Genomic DNA, 21,519 nt, shown 5'->3' on the forward strand with positions numbered 1-21,519 from the left:
CCTTAAATGCACACCTACTGTCAAAGAGATCCAATTTCAAACTTCTGTATTTTACCTTGCCCTATCCAAACTTCTGTACTTTACCTCCCCCAGTGTATTCCTGTGTCTCAGATATATAAATCTTATCACCGTATTCTGAACATAGTCACCCTAACATCTATTCTTTAGGCTTTCCCACTGTATGTGTACGTACACATACACACATACCCACACATGCACAAATGTGAGGTCGTAGAGAGAATGGTAACAGATAGTAAATATCTGTTCTTGCCTCTTCCTCTCTTCAGCTCTATAGGTAAGTCTTCTGTAACTTCCTCAGCCTGGAATACTCTCTGCTTAAATCACTGCCATAATTGTTGTCATGCTGCTTAGTATTTGACTATTCTTTAATTGTGAATTGTCTCTATGATGTATAAGTTGAGGACATGTGTTAAGCTCTATTTCAGAAACTAGGCTGAGTGTGCAACAGTTATTCAATACCTTTTACCTAATTGATTTATTCATCAAATCCAAATCAATGGCTTGAAATTAAATATTGTTTCTATTCTGCAGCCTTCCATGATTTGAATACTTCTCTTGTGATCCCCGTAGTGTTGTGTGTTGTATATCTACCACTACAGATAGAATTCTACAATCTAGTTATTGTAATAAAGCTATTTTCTCCAAATAGAATACGCACTTCTTGAAGGCAGGGGCCTCACTCACTCATCTTGTATCCCCAGGGCCTTGTTACCTAATAATTAATAAGTTGCTCCTTCAACCTTTTAAATTCAACTTAATTAAAAGTGCAGAACTATGAAAGAAAAGGATTAAATGTGTTGAAATGGGTCCAGGGGTGAAGAGTTGGAATGGCTCAGACGTACAGGGTGCTTCTTCTTTTCATACATTGCATTAGATTTGCTCTTTTTCCAGGACCTACTGTGCCAAATCAGGCTTGTGATTAAGATCAAGTCTACCGGGAAATCAGCAGAGAGATGGAGAGCATTTGAAAAGGGCCTTGCTGTCCAAAGTGTGCAACTCTGGCAAACAGCTGTTATGGTTCTATTGTTTTATTTTTGCTTCCTTTAAAGGGCAAGGTTGGAAAAATCAGGGAATTTATAAAAAGAATTTCAGTATAAAGAGAACACTTCAGGAATCATTCTCTCTTGAAACAAAGTGAGTTTCCAGCTGCACAGAATGTTCCATAAGGTGGCTGCACCAGCCTCGGGAACTGCTTAGACCAAAATCACCTTTTCCAGACATAAAAGACCTATTCTGCCCTCGGGCAGGACTTCAAATATACTGACACTATTTTAGAGAAGACTGCTTTCAGACCCATTTAGAGCATCTCAAAGAATATGTCTCCCATTCCCTGGAGAACCAAAAGTGTTTCCTCTTTGGATCAAAGAATATTAGGGCTGGAAAAGACCTTAGAGGTAATCTGGTTTAAATGTCTTTTCTTTTTGTCCTTTTTCTTTTTCTTTTCCTTCTTTTTTTTTCCAAAAGAAAACCAGAGAAAGAAAGAAAGAACAAAACAAAACACAACCCCATATTACAGACGGAAGACTAAGATATCAAGTTAAGTTCATTTCTGCCACACCTCAGAGCCTCTACTCGTATTTCTATAAAATTGCAAACCAACATCCACTCAGACAGTGCTATTAAGGCAAAATGCTATATAATATTGTGTCTAAGCTACTTTTTAAAAGAAAAAAACGTGTTGTGTAAACAGAAGCTCCTGAATTTCTTTATTCCATTTGCATATATAGAGGATGACAAAGTTGAAGCCTATACTTAAAATTCCATGTTTGTGCATCCAAGCCTGTGTGTGTGTGTGTGTGTGTGTGTGTGTGTTATACCCACAAATGGTTATTTTGTGGGATTGGTGAGGTAAAAGGTAATGTATTGGTGAGGAAGAGAAGTGGACTTGATATTTAACTAAGAAGGCAACCCAGTATCTAGTGATTTAAGACAACTTGCAGAAGAGAAAGGCAACCTCGAACACTGGAACTAAGGAAGGGACCACAGAAGCATTCTTGGAAAGTAATATCCCTAGACTGACACTCCTGGAGAAGAGCAAGAAGTAATGCTGCAGCTAAGGCTGGATTCACAGAGCCAGCACATCAGTCAAATTACTAATGCAACTGCCTGCTTGGGTTCCACTTATCTTGTCTGTGATTCTTTGTCCAAAAATGTACGCTAACTCGAACCAGTAACATTAAGATGCTCTTAAAACAATTGGTCATATAAGAAAAATTCTGTGGAAAACATAAAGGGATAGTTAAATAGAAGGTATCAGCTATTTTGACTTCAAGGATAACATCTTCATAATGTAAAAGTGTTTCTCCATGTATAGATCTAGCAATAACTGGTATAGATTGGTCCAAAAATAGACCACACAGAAAACCGTGTAATGAGAAAAAAGGAATACTTAAGAACATACATATCTCATTAAAAACGTGAACTGTTAGTAATGGTTGGGCATCTATTCAAGCCCTGGCTCTCACCCTGCCCAATTTGGCTTTGGAGTGACCCTCTTTCTAATTAGAGGCAGACATTAGAAAATACTGATAAAAGGTCCAAATCTGTGTGTGAGTAGAAGTCTTTTCATCTCTCAGTCAAATCAATATTTTATTTTTGAACTTCCTGAAGTCCATAAATTCTTGAAATTTTATGATTTAGTCATAAAATGAAGCATGGCTTAACACCATTGCCAAAGAAATTCATACAAAAAGAGCTCATTTGGGGACCCCAGTTGTAAGGACATAACTGAGCACACCTCTGGTATCTGTGGTGCTCGAAGCTTCTTTGATTTAAACCAATCACACTGTGTCTTCAGCTCAGCCCACTTTATAACTTTAATTAAACAAAATTAAAATTAATTATTTATGGAAACAATTAGATGAATTAGCTAAGGTGACCTTATACTTATTTACATTTTTTGTTCTCTGTAAGGTGCCACCAGTATACCCAACACGAATGGTTTAGCTTGAACAGTGCTGAATAACAACAAAGTTCTTGCCCCAAGGTGCTTTCCTTCTATAAATGAGTCAGTAAAAGACAGTTTATAACTCAAGCTGTAGCTGGCAGAATTGCTACTTCCAAACTAAGACAGTATCAATGGCAAACTCTCAGCAAGAGATAGAATTGAAATGTGATTCTCTAGAGTCTAACTAAAGGATTAATTCAGTAATTGACGTGGGTTTTATGAATATTTACAGACAAAAAAATACGAAGCTCCTCTGAACTCTAGAGCTAACACAGTTCTATAAAGCAACTTCAGTTTATGCTGTCAATTCAACCTGGTATAGCCACTGGATAGTTACTAGCAGATTCTTACTTCATGTTTTGGATTGCTTAGTTTTTCACCATGCAAACCTGAGGAATTTCTTACATTTCCTTGGCAAATACTTCTTTAAAATTACTTATGGACCAAAAACCACATGACTAGTGTACAATGGAAACTAAAATAGGTCTGAAAAGAATGCATTTTAGAAAGAATTCGATAATGTCTGTTGCAAAAAAGTAAGGCAGAAGTGCTGCATCAACTCTGAGACTGAGCATTCTGAGTGGCATAACATAATGGTTGCAGGCAGGACTCACTGAGAGGCAGAGCAAGTGGACAAAGTTAGAAGACTCATGGGTCAATTTTCATCATGCTCATGGGTCAATGCTTTAATCATTTATGTTGCGCTACTAGAGAAATATCTAAAGGTGGGATCAAGAGAGCAGTTCTGTATACGGGTTGGAAATTGGTAGCTAAATCTGGTCAGATATTTTTCACTCTCATAATAATGACAATAGCTACCATTTATTTTAATTTTTGCCTGGGAACTCATATCCACTGAATATTTACCTGTAGGAGTCTGAGTTTGGCTAAACTGGCATGGCCTCACAGACTATTCACTTTTGCTTTTCCTAGTTGACCAAGACCAAGTTTGTACCACTTTAACATAAAGTCTAACTTGAAGTGTTTTAGATAACCCAGGCACACAAAATTTGGACCACAATTGACAAACTCACATAAGGGTTAACTTGATATTACAAATCCTTGGGAGAGATTTTTACCCATCTTCAATCTAGCATCCAAATGAAACTGGGAGAGTATTTTTGCTATACTTTTCTGTAGGCTGGTTCTATTTATAATCCTTTGGGGTTCTAGTTTTATACAGAAGACTCCTTTTAGGCCACCTTTGATCCATAGGTTCTAGGTAATGTCTCCTCTTTACTCCTTTCTTCACAAGGTCAAAATGGAAACTGAGGTTACCAAGCTTGACTTTGGTCAGACCTTGGCATTTGTGAGCAAACTTACTTCACTGGAGTCCAGGCTTCATTTGAATTTTGGCCTCTGAACTTATCTTAATTTCCCACCAGCTAAGTAATGCATTTGAAAATGACGTTTAAAATATCTATGGGTGTATTGTATTCTGAAATTCTAGTTGTTTTAGGTGGGGTAGTTGTTCAGAGTATCTTATCTGTCATGGGGACAGAAAAAAACTGATATTTTATTTGCTATTGATTATTTTCCAAACATTTGCTATGTGATTTACATCCATGATGTTATCCAATCCTTCAAGCATCTGCTGTAGATGTTTTTATCATTGTTTCCAGAAGAGGAGCCTGAGGTTTGAAGAGATAAGTAATTACCCAAGGCAACAGAACTATTAGAGTCTATTACTTCATATTTGAGCTCACAGCTGCTTATCTTATGTCTGTAACAACTGTAGGCATTGAGTCATTCCAACACTTAGGTAATTTTACCACCTATACTTTTGTCTTTTTTTTTCCCCCTCCAAAATGTGTTTTCTTTACTTCCCCAAACTTCTTGATCATAAGTCTTTTCTTATCTCAGTAAACCACACCACCACTCTTCCTCCAGTTGCTTAGGCTAAAACCATAGAGTCATTCTTGTTTTTTTGTTTTTTAAATCAGCATTATAGCTGTCGCTCTGGTCCAGGGCACTATCACAGGTTGCCTAGATGTCCACAGGAGTACCATTACATTTATCCTTTCTTTCACTAGAACATTTACACTACATTTTCACCAAGCAGCTAGGCTAGCCTTCTTAAAAAGTGAATCGTACATCACTTTCTTCATTGAGAAACGACATGTTTTCCATCTTCAAGTAATAACTCACCTCTTGGCCATGGCCTTTAAGACACTATGTAGCCTGGCCCTACTATTTCTCCAACTTCATCTTGTAATACTTTCTTCTTGATTCAGTACTTTCTAGTCTCACTGCTTCCTCTCCGTTTCTCAAACATGCAAAGCCTGTTCATGTTCTAGAGTCTTGTACTTACTCTTCCTTCAATTGACATGTGTTTTACTCAGAGCTTTGCATATCTAATTCTTTCTTGTCCACCATGTCTCAGGTCAAATATCACCCTCAATTGAAATAATCCCTTCCTCTGTACCTATTATATTCTTGTGCTCAATTTTTATCTTGCAATTTCTCTCTAAAGTTATTCTATTTATTTATAAATCTACGTTCTTGTGTTTCCTTCACCAAAGTTCAACTGCATGAGAGTCAGGGCCTTGTTAATCTCATTTAAACCACATTAATAAGGGCTGCCCAAAATGTGCTACTCAATGAATTTATTTTTGAATAAATTAGCCTATGGAATTGGATCATGCCTGAGTAGCACTTTCCATGATCATAGTTCACCAATTTGGACCACTCTGAGCATGGGATCCAAAGAGTTGCATCATTGTTCACCTGTGAGTCTTGGCCAGGAAGTAGGGTGGAGCGTAGATAAATAAAGCTGCAAGAAAGAGCAAAGATACATGCCAGAGAAGGACATTGATGAAGTCCAAAAACATTATTCCACAGATGTGATCAAGGAATCAGAATGTCAGAAGAAGGAAGCCACTGCAGCTCCAACTGGCTCTTATTAAGCACAAAGCTGATGACTGAACACTGGAAACATGAGCCACTCCTTCAGCACTCATTGGTGCATCTATTTCTTGACACCCATGATGTTAGAGACTTAACACTTATATGCTGTTTCAGGTAAACTTCAACTTTCCAGCCGTACTAACCAGGAAAGGCAGCCAAAACAGCAGGAAGACGTCTGACCTCACTTCTGCCTTCCAAATCCCTCTCCAGTGCCTTGCATTCAAATAACTTAGTTTTCCCTGGAACTTTAGCTTTAAGGAAATCTGGAATATATCATATGTAAGTTTTTGGACTCTATAATATAGAAGGCACAACAGAAGGAAGAAGGAACAGGTGCTGGATACCTATTAACCACGAAACAGCACACCTCGACATCATTAGAGATGATTCACAAAACCCTGTGTTCCCAGTATAACTTCTTGAAGAAACTGAGCTGGGCCAGACTCCAAACATCTGTCATTCACCACAGAGCTACCAGTCATTGTGCTATATTCTGAAGTTATAGTGAGCCAGTGCATATGATCCATTCAGGCACACAAGTTAAACTGACATATGGATTTATACTTCTGAATAATTGAAAATGGCTTTATCATTCTCAAAAAAAAAAAAAAAGTGGATCACTGATTATTTTAGGCAGAACACCCCTAACTTTAGGCTCTTCTTCATTAGTGTCTCCATAGGAGGGAAGGTTGCTTTCTAGAGTCAGTATGGGACAAATGTCATACTGAACCTCAAATAACATGTCATTAATGACCTAATCATTTTTTATATGAGTGAGACCAACCACTCTTTCCATACTTACTGGACTTCCCCTAGGTCATCACATCCCAAGGAACCCCAAAGACCTTGGGCTATCCCATAAGGAAACTAAAGATATCTACAGAGGTTAGAGAATATATTTTCCACCTTTAATGGTATGAAAAGAACTCAAAGCAGTTTCTTCCTTTGTAATGTTAGGGGGCTTTTCAGAAATTAGCTCTTTCGCGTTTAAAATTTATTAAGTATAAACACGTGTAGCAGCTGTCTTCCTTACAATTAAGGAAAATCAGGTTGTGTTTTGAAAGCAAACTTTGTTGAAATTTGTTCTCAATTTTATTGATTTCTTCCAAGCCAATAAAAAAATTAGAAATGTTAATGTCTTCAAAGTCGGCCCCATCCAGTAACCCTATTGTTTACTTCTTAATCTTCCCTTTCCATTTTCTTCTATGTTGTCTCCATTATTATTCAAGTAAATTAACTGGTGATTAACTCCTTTGTGGATACTTTGTCAAATCTTGCATTGTCTTTCCAAGCTGTGGTTATAAAAATAGACACTAGACTGCTGAAGCTCTCTTGAAGATAGCCATTTGATCAGGGCACAAGGGCAAAAGCCTCGAGGAACACCTGGTTTTCTACCTGCAAATCTGGCATGCAAATATTAAACATGAGCAATAAATGTATCCACCAAAACAGGCTCACACACCCTGGCCACCTATACACACTGACACATAAAAAATGATTCTTTTTTTACTTTATTTCCTGCCTCTTCTTCCTTCTTCTTACCTACTAGTTAAAAAGCAAAAATGGGCCAGGCACAGTGGATCATACCTGTAATCCCAGAACTTTGGGAGGCCAAGGTGGACGGATCACTTGAGCCCAGGTGTTCGAGACCAGCCTGGGCAACATGAAGAAAGCCCTCTGCAGAAGATACAAAAAATTAGCCAGGTGTGGTGACATGCACCTGTGGTCCCAGCTACTCAGGAGCCCCCTGCTTGCCAAAGAAGACTCATATAAGGTATTTTGTTTTACTAGCACTTTTTACATCCGATAAGAAGTAGAATATTTATTGATGCCTATGAAAGAATTAATCTGAATGATTATAAGTGATGTAAAATATTTCTGCTTCTCAAATACATTATCTTAATATGCATTTGCATATCAATTGATATTACATATGCACATATATTCTTCCTTGTAAAGTGTGAGAGTGTGTGTGTGTGCGTAAACCTTCATTTTATTGAAAAAATACACCTGATTCAGTGCCCACTGAAAGCAGAAAACCAATCCTGTGCTGAAGGCTCCAGGACACCGACTTCCCTCCTCTGAATGGATGGGTTGTTGGGTAAGCTAACATACAGGGTTTCAATACAATACCAGGGCAGAATTTCTGGTGCAGAAGATAAGTGAGTCCCTGAATTGTGTGGGACTTCTGGAAGGTAAAGTCTTTCAGGGCAACATGAGACTGGATGTGGCCTTAGAGGACTGGTCAGATTTAGTTGGGCAGTGACAATCTGGATATTAAAAGGAACAGATTATTGTTAAAACTAATAATCTGAATGTGAAAAGGAAGGGAGATTATTAGACTCTGTTTACAAAACTCTCTTGGAAGCTTTGTGAATAGGGTCTAATATTCTCCCTTCTGTTAGCCCAATACCCATAGTAAACCTCTAAGCTAATATGAATTGTGTTCTTTATTCACAAATATCACATTGTCAGGTAGTTTTGCTGGCCAAGAGGTACTGAGTGTGCTGTCCAAACTAGCCCTGTTTGATTTGTGCACAGAAGAATCTTCTCAGAGATTGTGGCCAGATGGGTCACCGTAAGCTGCTTCTCCATCCGTGTCTCAGTCCCAGGACATTTTTGTTTCTTGGCCTCTGAATCTCAAGGAAACAGGGGCACCTTCTGGCAGCTAATACAGAGTGGTAATCAGCAGTAGACAGGCCCAGCTGCCAGGTGGTACATACTACAGAGCAGCATGGCCAGTGGAAGTCATAGTGCCACACATGGAACTTTAATTTCAGTTTTAGTAGTCACATTTAAAACTATTTCAAAAATAGGTAGAACGCATTTTATAAATTTTATATATATATAAAATTACATATATGTATATATATGTGTGTATATATATAATTATATATATATATAAATTACATATATGTGTGTGTATGTAATTTACAGCTGGGTGCCATGGCTCACACTTGTAATCGCAGCACTTTGGGAGGCTGAGGCAGGTGGGTCACTTGAGGCCAGAAGTTTGAGACCATCCTGGCCAACATGGTGAAATCTCGTCTCTACTAAAATTACAAAAATTAACTGGGCTTGGTGGTACACACCTGTGGTCCCAGCTACAAAGGAGGCTGAGGCATGAAAATCACTTGAACCCAGAAAGGGGAGGTTGGCGTAAGCCAAGATCATGCCACTGCACTCCAGCCTGGCTGACAGAGCAAGACTCTGTCTCAAAAAAACAAAACAAAACAAAAAAATATATATATATATACACACACACACACACATATAATACATATATAATTCAGCCCAATGTATCCAAATACTATATTATTTCAATGTGGAATTAATATTAATTTGATTTTTTTAATAAAAATTCCTTGGAGTCCAGTCTATTCATACTTATACCACATCTCAATTGCAACTAGCCACATTTCAAATCCTCAGTAGCTCAGGAACACAGCAGTGTTTTAGCAAACTTAAGCAAGCCAAGGCCTTGTGTTAAAGAAAAAATACATATGTAATAAATATAAATATTAATCATAAATATATATATATATGTCATAGACTTTCACTATTACCAAACTAGGTACAAATTTCATATGTCTAGCTCACATACAATTGTAAAATAAAAGGAAAGTTAAATACAAAGCAAAATGCAAATTAACATTAATTCAACATGATAGATGATATTTTGCTTAAACTAAATCATCTCTGTGCAAAATAAAATGGCAAGTTTAGGTTTGATCCACTGCAAATCTTCCTTCCCCCAGGAAAATGCTAGAAATTCAGCCTTTTCTTAAAATGAATTTCTCATTTAAAGTCTCTGTTCTCTTCTCATTAACAAAAATCAAAGTACCAATACATAACAGCAACACTCCTCAATTGCAGAACCAATGTGATCAAAAATATAAATGCAAAGGAGGGGGCTGAAATCACTCAGATCTCTACTAATCATACATAATTACTGTTGAAGATTTTCAAATACTTATTTACCCTCTACCTCCACCTTTAAATTGGTATCCTTTAAAACAAGTGTACCTACTTTTTTCACTTAATGTAGCATTATAAAAATAATTCACTTTTTTCATAGTTTCCATAGTGGTTGTATCATATCAGATCCAGGACCTATCTCTGGTATCAGCATTGGATCTCACTGCTGAATATACTTTGTCATCCTCGCCATCTCTGTTGTGTTACATGCTAATGAAGATATTGCCCACTCCCTCTCTGCCCATCCTTCTTGAAACTCTTTTCTGATTCCTGAGCACCTTAGTTCTACTCAGTCTCATCTGCTTTCCAGTTGCTAAGTGCCTGCCTCTTCTTGGAATCCTGCAGTAAGTCATTCCTGGAGGTGACAGCAGCCCGCCTCTTTTCTCCCTGCCACCTTTTTATTTATTACTATTCTTTAAGTTGTAGGGGACATGTGCACAACGTGCAGGTTTGTTACATATGTATACATGTGCCATGTTGGTGTGCTGCACACATTAACTAGTCATTTACATTAGGCATATCTCCTAATGCTATCCCTCCACCCTCCCCCTACCCCACAACAGGCCCTGGTGTGTGATGTTCCCTTTCCTGTGTCCAAGTGTTCTCATTGTTTGATTCCCACCTATGACAGAACATGCAATGTTTGGTGTTCTGTTCTTGTGATAGTTTGCTGAGAAAGATGGTTTCCAGCTGCATCCATGTCCCTACAAAGGACATGAACTCATCCTTTTTTATGGCTGCATAGTATTCCACAGTGTATATGTGCCACATATTCTTAATCTAGTCTGTCATTGATGGATATTTGGGTTGGTTTCAAGTCTCTGCGATTGTGAATAGTGCCGCAGTAAACATACGTGTGCATGTCTCTTTATAGCAGCATGATTAATAATCCTTTGGGTATATACCCAGTAATGGGATGGCTGGGTAAAATGGTATTTCTAGTTCTAGATCCTTGAGGAATCACCACACTGTCGTCCACAATGGTTGAACTAGTTTACAGTCCCACCAACAGTGTAAAAGTGTTCCTATTTCTCCACATCCTCTCTAGCATCTGTTGTTTCCTAACTTTTTAATGATTGCCATTCTAACTGGTGTGAGATGGTATCTCATTGTTGTTTTGATTTGCATTTCTCCAATGGCCAGTGATGATGAGCATTTTTTCATGTGTCTGTTGGCTGCATAAATGTCTTCTTTTGGGAAGTGCCTGTTCATATACTTCACCCACTTTTTCATGGTTTTTTTTTTTTTTTCTTATAAATTTGTTTGAGTTCTTTGTAGGTTCTGGATATTAGCCCTTTGTCAGATGAGTAGATTGCAAAAATTTTCTCCCATTCTGTAGTTTGCCAGTTCACTCTGATGGTAGTTTCTTTTGCTGTGCAGAAGCTCTTTAGTTTAATTAGATCCCATTTGTCAATTTTGACTTTTGTTGCCATCGCTTTTAGTGGTTTAGACATGAAGCCCTTGCCCATGCCTATGTCCTGAATGGTATTGCCTAGGTTTTCCTCTGGGGTTTTTATGGTTTTGGGTCTAACATTTAAATCTCTGATCCATCTTGAATTAATTTTTGTATAAGGTGTAAGGAAGGGATCCAGTTTCAGCTTTCTACATATGGCTAGCCAGTTTTCCCAGCACCATTTATTAAATAGGGAATCCTTTCCCCATTTCTTGTTTTTCTCAGGTTTGTCAAAGATCAGATGGCTGTAGATGTGTAGTATTATTTCTGAGGACTCTGTTCTGTTCCATTGGTCTATATTTCTGTTTTGGCACCAGTATCATGCTGTTTTGGTTACTGTAGCCCTGTAGTATAGTTTGAAGTCAGGTAACGTGATGCCTCCAGCTTTGTTCTTTTGGCTTAGGATTGTCTTGGCAATGCAGGCTCTTTTTTGGTTCCATATGAACCTTACAGTAGTTTTTTCCAATTCTGTGAAGAAAGTCATTGGTAGCTTGATGGGGATAGCATTGAATCTATAAATCACCTTGGGCAGTATGACCATTTTCACAATATTGATTCTTCCTATCCATGAGCATAGAAAGTTCTTCCATTTGTTTGCATCCTCTTATTTCATTGAGCAGTGGTTTCTAGTTCTCCTTGAAGAGGTCCTTTACATCCCTTGTAAGTTGGATTCCTAGGTATTTTATTTTATTTGAAGCAATTGTGAATGGGAATTCGTTCATGATTTGACTCTCTGTTTATGTTATTGATGTATAAGAATGTTTATGATTTTTGCACATTGATTTTGTATCCTGAGACTTTGCTGAAGTTGCTTATCACCTTAAGGAGATTTTGGGCTGAGACAATGGGGTTTTCTAAATATACAATCATGTCATCTGCAAACAGGGACAATTTGACTTCCTCTTTTCCTCTTCGAATACCCTTTATTTCTTTCTCTTGTCTTATTACCCTGGCCAGAATTTCTAATGCTATGTTGAATAGGAGTGGTGAGAGAGGGCATCCCTGTCTTGTGCCAGTTTTCAAAGGGAATGCTTCCAGTTTTTGCCCATTCAGTATGATATTGACTGTGGTTTTGTCATAAATAGCTCTTATTATTTTGAGATACACTCCATCAATACCGAATTTATTGAGAGTTTTTAGCATGGAGGGCTGCTGTATTTTGTCAAAGGCCTTTTCTGCATGTATTGAGATAATCACGTAGTTTTTGTCTTTGGTTCTGTTTATATGCTGGATTACATTTATTGATTTGCATATGTTGAACCAGCCTTGCATCCCAGGGATGAAGTCCACTTGATCATGGTGGATAAACTTTTTGATGTGCTACTGGATTCGGTTTGCCAGTATTTTATTGAGGATGTTTGCATCAATGTTCATCAGGGATATTGGTCTGTAATTCTCTTTTTTTTTTGTTGTGTCTCTGCCAGGCTTTGGTATCAGGATGATGTTGGCCCCATAAAATGAGTTGGGGAGGATTCCCTCTTTTTCTATTGATTGGAACAGTTTCAGAAGGAATGGTACCAACTCCTCCTTGTACCTCTGGTAGCATTTGGCTGTGAATCCATCTGGTCCTGGACTTTTTTTGGTTGGCAGGCTATAAAGTATTGCCTCAATTTCAGAGTCTGTTTTTGGTCTATTCAGGGATTCAACTTCTTTCAGGTTTAGTCTTGGGAGGGTGTGTATGTACAAGAATTTATCCATTTCTTCTAAGTTTTCTAGTTTATTTGGGTAGAGGTGTTTATAAGTATTCTCTGACGGTAGTTTGTATTTCTGTGGGGTCGGTGGTGATAACCCCTTTTATCATTTTTTATTGCGTCTCTTTGATTCTTCTCTCTTTTCTTCCTATTAGTTTTGCTAGCGGTTTATCAATTTTGTTGATCTTTTCAAAAAAACAGCTACTGGATTCATTGATTTTTTGGAGGGTTTTTTGTGTCTCTATCTCCTTCAGTTCTGCTCTGATCTTTGTTATTTCTTGCCTTCTGCTAGCTTTTGAATGTGTTTGTTCTTGCTTCACTAGTTGTTTTAATTGTGATATTAGGGTGTCAATTTTAGATCTTTCCTGCTTTCTCTTGTGGGCATTTAGTGCTATAAATTTCCCTCTACACACTGCTTTAAATGTGTCCCAGAGATTCTGGTATGTTGTATCTTTGTTCTCATTGGTTTCAAAGAACATCTTTATTTTTGCCTTCATTTTGTTATGTACCCAGTAGTCATTCAGGAGCAGGTTGTTCAGTTTCCATGTAGTTGAGTGGTTCTGAGTGAGTTTCTTAATCCTGAATTCTAGTTTGATTGCACTGTGGTCTGAGAGACAGTTCGTTATAATTTGTTCTTTTACATTTGCTGAGGAGTGCTTTACTTCCAACTATATGGTCAATTTTGGAGTAAGTGCTATGTGGTGCTGAGAAGAATGTACACTCTTAAACTCACCCACATCTGGGGCTTCGGCTAACACTGCTATGCTGGGAAAGCCATTCCTTCTCTTCCAGGTTCTAGCTTAACTTTTCCTATACCCTACAAAACATGTCTACTAATTCACTTCTCCAAGAAGCTAAATTCTAAACTGGGTTCATTTTTGCTGCCCCAGTACCTCCTCATCACAAAATTCCCTATATCCTTCTTTTTGTTTGTTATTGTTGTTGTGTTTTTGCCTAGGTATGGTTTTATTTGCATTTTCTTTTTTAAAAACAGTTTCCACTTTTATTATAGATAAACAGGTACATGTGCATGTTTGTTATGTAGTTATATTATGTGACTGAGGTTTGGGGTACCAATGATCTCATCACCCAGGAAGTGAGCATGGTAGCTAATAGGTGATTATTCAGCCCACTTCCCCATATTCCGCTCCCATGAATAGTAGTCCCCAGCGCCTATTTTTCTCATTTTTATGTCTACATGTATTTAATGTTTAGCTCCTACTTATAAGTGACGCCATGTGGTATTTGATTTTCTGTTCTCACATCAAGTCACTTAGGATAATGGCCTCCATCTGCATCCATGTTGCTTCAAAGAACATGATTTCTTTCTTTTTTATGGCTGTGTAGTATTCCATGGTGTATATATACCACATTTTCTCAATCCAATCCACTGTTGAGAGGCACTTAGGTTGATTCCATGACTTTGCTATTGTGAAGAGTGCTGCAAGGGGCATATGAGAGCAATTGTCTTTTTAATAGAATGAATTATTTTCCTTTGGGTATATACCCAGTAGCAGGATTGCTGGGCCAAATGGTAGTTCTTTTTTAAGTACTTTGAGCAATCTCCAAACTACTTTCAATAGTGGCTGAACTGGTTTGCGCTCCCACCACCAGTGTACAAATGTTCCCCCTTTCTCTGCAGCCTCACCACCATCTATTATTTTTTGACTATTCAATAATTGCCGTTCGGATTTGAGATGGCATGAGATGGCTGGATATATTTTCTCTCTCTCTCTTTTTTTTTTTTTTTGGTTTAGATAGAGTGTTGCTCTGTTGCTCAGGCTCCAGACTATAGGGCTATAGTGCTGTGGCACAGTTATGGCTCACTGCAGCTTTGACCACACAGGCTCAACTGATCCTCTAATCTCAACCTCCTGATAACTGTGACCAGAAACCCGTGCCACAACACCTGGCTAAGTTCTTAATTTTTTTCTTTGTAGAGATGGAGTCTCACTATATTGTCTAGGCTGATTTAAAATTCCTGATTTCAAGTGATCCTCCTGCCTTGGCCTCTCAAAGTGCTGAGATTACAGGTGTAAGCCACCATGTCTGGTCACCCATTGTAGATATTTTATTTCTGATCTCAGAACACATTTCTACTGTCACCCAGTAACAGAGAGCAACTTTAGATTTGGTGGATATGAATATGTCTCCTTTCCCACACTTTAAATTTACAACTTAAAGATTTAAAATTTTGATGTTCAAGGATTGTATTTTAGTTACATGAAATATCCAACTATATTCATAGTCAATATTAAATCAATATACAAATTTTAAAATGACTTTAAGAAATTGGCATTCCTTGGCACAAATGCCTTCATCCAACAATTGATAAGAAGAACACTGTGCCAAGAATTGGTAGCAACTAAAAAGCGATACATGGCAAGGGCGTGGAAAGGCCCCCAGTGTAGGGTGACCAGAGATGCGGAAGGGGGACTCTTGGGTATCCAGATAGGAGGCTGTAGGCACGAGAATCACAGAATCTGAGAGCCTGAAGGACCATTTAATTCACATCCCAGGTAGTCTCATTGTACACAGGAGAAAATGATCACAAATTTGGAAAATGATCTCCTTTTACTACTTCATTACACTGAGAGTCTCCTTACCGACATAATTCCAAGTTGTACTTACATCAAAATCATCTGTCTTGAGAAATCAGTTTAGTTATGCAGGATTTTTTAATCTTTAGTTGATCAGATTGAATCCATAACCAAGTCCCTATTGCTTAAAGGCCTCTCAGAAAGGAAAACTTGGCAATGACCACAGATAAACTTCTGTAAAAGTAATTAACATCTATTTAGTACTTTGCTATTTTTCATTTGAAAGGCATAGCAATCTTTGGAGAAGGTCAGGCAATTATTATTATCTTATTTTACCAATGAGAAAATTAAGACCCACTTTCCTTATGTGGCCAAATGTCATAGCAGGGCCAGCAGTAAATCCAGTTCTTCAAATGCCTGGGCCAGTGCTTATTCTAGTATTTATTGCTCATTCATTTACTGTTTTCTCAATGATTAGACCTGCTTGCAAATATCTGTCATATGCAACATTGCAAGTACCAGATATTATCTCCTCTACTGCAATATATTCTAAATTAAGTTTCTGGCCTGTATTTTTCTTTAGAAAGTTTCCATTCTGATGCTTGTAGAATATGTTCCTGTCCCTTAACTTGAGCTCACTTAGAAATAATAATCTTTTAAAGAAAACGTTTGTTCAATACAAATGAATCAAATTATAATTTTTTCATTATTTTTCTTCCCACTCTCTTCAACTTCTATTGTGGATTTCTGAGCAGTTTATCTACAACTTAGAGCTTACATTAAACAGGCTTGTGTTTCAGGGCTCTAAGAGCATTTCCTCTGGGTGTAGTTATAGCTTCAATATGATCAATTAAAAGTAAGAAACCTACACTTATGAGACACGATGCCTAAAGATGATTTTGGAATAAATAAAACTTTGGAATTCTTATCTCAAGGAGGAGACTCACAGATTTTGTTCCTGTTATTGTTGCAGATTTTCAGCTTTCTATTTTATAACATAGGGAGCAGCTGAAGTAAAACATGTTTTTATTTTCATCTTTAACTTGCATATATTAACAAATGAAAGGCAGATCAAGCTGCAAGAGTAGTTCAAGTTCTTTCTTTCTCCCTTCCCCCAACTGCATTTTAGGAACTTACAGTAGGGCTACCAGATTTTTTTCCCTAGCAAATCTAGGGACACATATTTGCATATCAGTTTGCATGTGTTTGAATTTAATTTGCATAAATCTGCATACTAAATACAAAAGCCTCAACTGCAAGTATATAAAGTAAAATAAAATTGATTAATTACTGCAACCCACTATAGTTGTATCCAATTCCATTAATCTGGTTGTTCTGGAAGACTTGTAGTCAATAGTGGCCTGAAGGCTAGGCAGCCAGCTTCCCAGCTGTTCCCTAAAGTAGGGCCAGCTCCATGAGCAATGAATTGCAGGAAATGGGAGGATCAGAGTTAAAACTGTTCCTGGAAAGAGACATACATTCCTCCCACCCACACACACCCACAAAGTTTTATTTTGCGCTAAAGATCAAATTAGAGTCTGGTACTGAGCTAGGTATGGACATGGATTTTATGGTCTTATATATCAATAAACAGTGAATGAAATAAAGTCTCTTCCAGTCCCACAGAAATCACTTAACCCTGAACCAGTCCACTCACAGATATATGGCAACTCACCAGGGAGACTTAGGGAGAATACACTGCCACTACCATCAAAGCCTCCAACCCACTGATCCCAGCCTTGCCAGTCTGGTCTCACATCCCTTCCAACACAACATCACTAACCCCTAGTCCCAGTGAATTCTCCTTTTCTTACTCTCTTCCCAAATTCTTTTCTGACTTGTCCCTTCCTTTACGCTAGCTGCTTTTCCTGTCTTTCATCACCAAAGTTAGAACTTTAAGGCTTAGTCTATCCATATCTTTACAAATCAATCCAAAAACCAGTACGATAATAGCTATGAGAAAAACCTTTTATCCCTATTTCAGTGCATATGTCTTCTCTTCCTGGACCTCAGTGGCCTCTATTCTGAGTATGACTCACCTGAGGCTTCAATGTGCCTTGTGATTAAATTTATCTCATATGCGTATGACTTAGCTGCATACAAAGTTGCAAGGTTTTGTGCAATAAATATTACACATTTAAAATCTCTATAAGCATACATAATAATTTTATGGGCATACCAGAGGATCGCTGCATTTGTGCTGGTTTAATATTTATTATTGAAATGAAGAGTATTATACAACTTAAAATGAAGAATGATGTGAAGAGACTAAGATATGAAATCAGTAAGTGTGAGTTCTTTAATGTGGGTCCTATTTGAAGTTTTTATCTTTGGCTTGTGTGACCTTAACAGTCGGTAGAACTAGCTAAAATGTTCTTTGCCATCCACTGAGGAAAGTGAATTTCAGTCAGTGTTTTATTTAATCCCCACAACAGCCTGATGGCAGAGTGACCATTTTTAATCAACATTTTGTAGATTAGAAAACAAAGATATTAGGTGATTTGTCACCATTCAGTCTTCCAGGTAATTTGTCCCAGTTCTCCCTTCTAGGTTGCAGTAGAGGTAAGACTTACACCTCGTAAGTCAGACACCAAATACTCTGTTTCAAACCACCAAACTAAACTGCTTCTCACTTACATGCTTTTTGCTTTAGCTTCCTCATCTGAAAATGCATATAATGACTTCAACCTCATATAGTATGTGACTCAAATAAAATCATATAGAGGAAAGAACTTTGTGAGCTATAAAGAGATGCTAGTTATGTTTATGATTATTATTGACAAAGATTCTCTTCTCGTCTGCTCATTTTATATCTAGCATTTCCAGAAATCTTGAAAATTGTGACTTGCCATTTTTGCTTTGATTCAAAAGAACCCTCCAAACTGGTCACTTGTCAGACTGATGGGAATGCATTTTGACACCACTAGGACACATAGCTGAGGTCACTTCTCTCAGTTTCTCCAATTACACAGCTTGCTTCGAGGAGCTGAATCAACCATGAATGTCATCCCACTCCACACTGGCCAGCGAAGTACTATCTCTTTGGCCCTTGGCATTTAACCATGTTGAATTATGAATGTGTTTTCAATCACATTATTTGCCTACAAGCTGGTTAGGATGAAGGCAGTGCCTTTTTTTGGAATTAGATTTATAAAGTGGACTATGCAATTTTAAAGTTTATTCAGAAAGGTCTGTTATCTCAAAATTTGCCAGATTACAGGAAATGACATTGACTACTAGATGAGCTTGCAGAGAAGTTTTCTGCAGAGCCTGTGGCCTTTTTTAACATTAAAACAAAACTGACCAGCCAGGCCAGAGTGCGTCCTGCATAATCAGATACCTGATTTGTTGGTCTCTCTCCTTATACAAAGTACTCCAGGGAAACTTACGTTTAGGTTTTGCTTGAAATGAGACCCTTCCTTAGATGAATATGAATGTTATCTTATAATTAAAGAGGAAAATATTCTCTTCTTCCCAACATGTAAAGAGGTTCTTGGGGACAGAATGTTGATGAATGAAACTCCAGGTAAATGTTATTTTATTCACTGTTGTCCTTTCTGGTTGAGAAGCCAGAAAAAGGTGGAAAATAGAGGCAGATCCCATATACATACTGATAGAAATTCACAGGTTTTTATGAAGCTCCTCAGGGTTGGACGAAGTTTCTTTCGTACATTAAAATAAAATAAAATAAAATAAAAGAGTTAGAGATAATTACAGGTATTTTTAAAGGATGACTTCAGTGTCTCCACTCCAATAGGCCCATTACTACTTTTACCAGTTCTTTTTAATGGTTCGACAAGTAGATAAAAAGCTGAGATTATATCACTTTCCCAAGAATAAAGACTTATATTAGATATTGTGTTCTGTATTGTGAAAAATATGTTGCATTGAGCATTTCAGAGAACCCTCTATTTACGTTATCAAAGAAGATATATAAATGGCCAATAAACACATGAAAAGTTGTTCAACATTACTAGTTTTTAGGGAAATGCACATTAAAACTACAATGAGAAACCACCTTATACTTACTAGAATAGCTATAATCAAAAGACAATAAAAATCATTGGTGAGGATATGGAGAAACAGGAACTCATACATTATCACGCCATTACTCTGATACTCAGAGTGGTTCATTTAGGAGTCATCGCCTCAAAAGAAAGGTTTCATATAGGACTCGCTACATGCGTGTTATGAAAGAGTGACCACTCCAGATCTCTCCTTGAACTGAAAACAATATCAAATAATTAAAGAGGTGGAGCAAGACTTCTCTCCTACATTCGGCTTCCAGAGACAATTATTCCTATGAAGCAAAGAAGAGAACAAAGCCTCAAACATGAAACAAAAACCAAAATGAGTTCTAGTTTAATGGCTTTGGTAACTATATAGCTTAGTTTTCAGCCCAGGGAACTAAATTTTATGCCAAGTCGTTAGAAGACAAAGTTCAAAACAGATACCTATTAAAACGCTGAAAAAATATAAGGTGATGTACAAATATAAGATAACATCATATTGTTAAAAATATTATACCACATATTCTTAACATAAATATAGAACATAGTATAAAGCCTTATGTGTAGCATAAATTGGTTTAATTTTCTTCTCACTATATTGGAAGTAAAAAACCCCGATTGCTTTAAAATTCCATAAGCTCTTGGTAGGATGTCATTGAAAGTTACCCTTAAGTTAAGTGGTTAGAGAAAATGATATAAAAACCTCTTTAACCTAATCAAGCCACTTCAGCATTTAGAGTAGACTTTCAAAAATGAAAACATTTTTGACATTTTTGATGAGTGTTTGGCCATTCAACATTTTCTAATATTGAGAAAGAAAATGATTAGTTTAAGACTCTGCAGCCAATTGAAATGTTAGCACCCCACAAACTGGAAACAAAATACAGGTGGTACTTCTATTTAGAGAAAGCTAGCATATGGAAATTCAGGCTTATAGAGAAGACACAAATTAAATATGATAATTTTCATTAAAAAATATTCATGTAACAAGAGTATTTTCCTTAGGGACCCCCCTAAATACCGTGATCTGTGAGCTGATTTAAACGTGACTCAATTTATACACCAATTTTCAACAGCATGTTCACTATGGAAAGTTTTTGCACTCACATAATGACATATGCCCAGCCAGACATTAATCCTCAGAACCTAACACAGTGCTTGGGGCATGCAGCAAATACTCAATGTTTGCTAGGCAAATGAATAAATGAATGAATGAATGAATGAATGAATGAATGAATGATTATATAATCAGAGATCTCAATTATATAAATACCCATTAAAGATATTTTGAGTGCTCCATATTGAGTGCAATTAGCATGAAAAGTGTGCAGGATGATGATGTCTGCAGACTGGAAAATACTTTTTAGAATTTTAAAACAATATTGTATAGTAGGTTCTCAATATTGAGTAAATAAACTAATGAATTTACTTAATAAGTACATTTCCACTATCAATTTGTGACTAAGGACAAATCGTAATGTGGCATGTAAAAAAAAAAATAAAGTCATTCTACAACCAACAGACCAATTACAAGTGTCTCTCAGCTGCTTTGTTTGATGCTGAACCTGAAGTATAACAGACCATTACTTGGGGCATCTTTCGTTCATTCTCTTATCCTAAGCTTTACACAGTTTGGTTATTACTACTACTGTTAATAAAAGCCAGCTTTTCAGCTATTTTCCTTTATTACCCTTCAGACATAAACAAAACATCTCAAACTTCTCCTTTTCCTTTGCAACATTCAAGTCAATTCTCCAGTGAATTGAGAATGCTACCTGGCAGCCACTCTACAGCATCTGGCTTTCTCTGGAGAGTTGCAGATTTTGAGCCTCTTACGGTCATCTTCACTGACCTGAAGCCACAGATGTCTAAATCCTGGGTGAGGAAGCCCTTTGCTAACTCACATTGAAGTGGGTCAGTTTAGCACAGGAAGAAAGTTCTCCAACCAGTAGCCTCCACCATCATATTAACC

The sequence above is a fragment of the Macaca mulatta genome, chromosome 18 (genome assembly GCF_049350105.2).
Source record: "Macaca mulatta isolate MMU2019108-1 chromosome 18, T2T-MMU8v2.0, whole genome shotgun sequence".
In the NCBI taxonomy this organism is placed as follows: domain Eukaryota; kingdom Metazoa; phylum Chordata; class Mammalia; order Primates; family Cercopithecidae; genus Macaca; species Macaca mulatta.